We start from the raw sequence: 1258 nt of genomic DNA, 5'->3' as shown, positions 1-1258 counted from the left end.
GATTACATGCATGAGCCACCACGACCAGTCTATATTTTCCTTTTAATTCTTTTTTTTTTTTTTTTTTTTTGAGACAGTCTTGCTCTGTTGCCCAGGCTGGAGTGCAGTGGTGCGATCTCCACTCACTGCAACCTCCGCCTTCCGGGTTTAAGCGATTCTCCTGCCTCAATCCCCTAGTAGCTGGGACTACAGGCGCCTGCCACCACACCCGGCTAATTTTTGTATTTTAAGTGGAGATGGGGTTTCACCGTGTTAGCCAAGATCGTCCCGATCTCCTGACCTCATGATCTGCCCACCTCAGCCTCCCAAAGTGCTGGGACTACAGGCATGAGCCACCATGGCCAGCTCTTCCTTTTAATTCTTTTGAAAAGAATTATTATTATTTTTTTTTGAGACGGAGTCTCACTTCGTCACCCAGGCTGAAGTGGAATGGTGCGATCTCTGCTCACTGCAACCTCCACTCCACCTCCACTGCAAGTGATTCTCCTGCCTCAGCCTCCCAAGTAGCTGGGATTACAGGTGCCCACGACCACGCCCGGCTACTTTTTGTATTTTTAGTAGAGATGGGGTTTCACCATGTTGGCCAGGCTGATCTTGAACTCCTGACCTCAGGTGATCCACCCATCTGGGCCTCTAAAAGTGCTAGGATTACAGGTGTGAACCACCATTCCTGGCCTCCTTTTAATTCTTGAACGTGTTTATGATAGTTGTATTAAGTCCTTTTCTGTTAATTCCAACATCTAGGTCCCTTTTTCTTCTGACCTTTTTTCTAGATTTCAAAAATTATTATTTTTAGAGTCAGGGTCTTGCTCTGTCACCCTGGCTGGAGTGCAGTGGCACAACTGTAGCTCACTGCAACCTCAAACTCCTGGCCTTGAATGATCCTCCTGCCTTGGTCTCCCAAAGCTCTGGGATTATAGGTGTGAGTCACTTTACTTGGCCCTTTTCTCTAGATCCTGTCTCATTTTCATCCACCTTTGCAAGTCTAGTACTTCTTTATTGTATGCTAGACATTATGAATGTTACAGATTATGATATGCAGTCTGGATTTTGTTGCCTTCCTTTCAAGGGCTTTCAGTTTTTTTTGTTTTGTTTCGAAACAGGGTTTTGCTCTGTTGCCCAGGCTGGAGTGCAGTGGCACAATCTCAGCTCACTGCAACCTCCACCTCCTGGGTTCAAGTGATTCTCCTGACTCAGCCTCCTAAGTAGCTGGGATTACAGGTGCGTGCCACCGCATCTGGCTCTGGCTAATTTTTGC

The sequence above is a fragment of the Mandrillus leucophaeus genome, unplaced genomic scaffold, assembly GCF_000951045.1.
Source record: "Mandrillus leucophaeus isolate KB7577 unplaced genomic scaffold, Mleu.le_1.0 Scaffold2, whole genome shotgun sequence".
NCBI lineage: Eukaryota > Metazoa > Chordata > Mammalia > Primates > Cercopithecidae > Mandrillus > Mandrillus leucophaeus.
Note: the sequence above shows the minus strand (reverse complement) of the source record.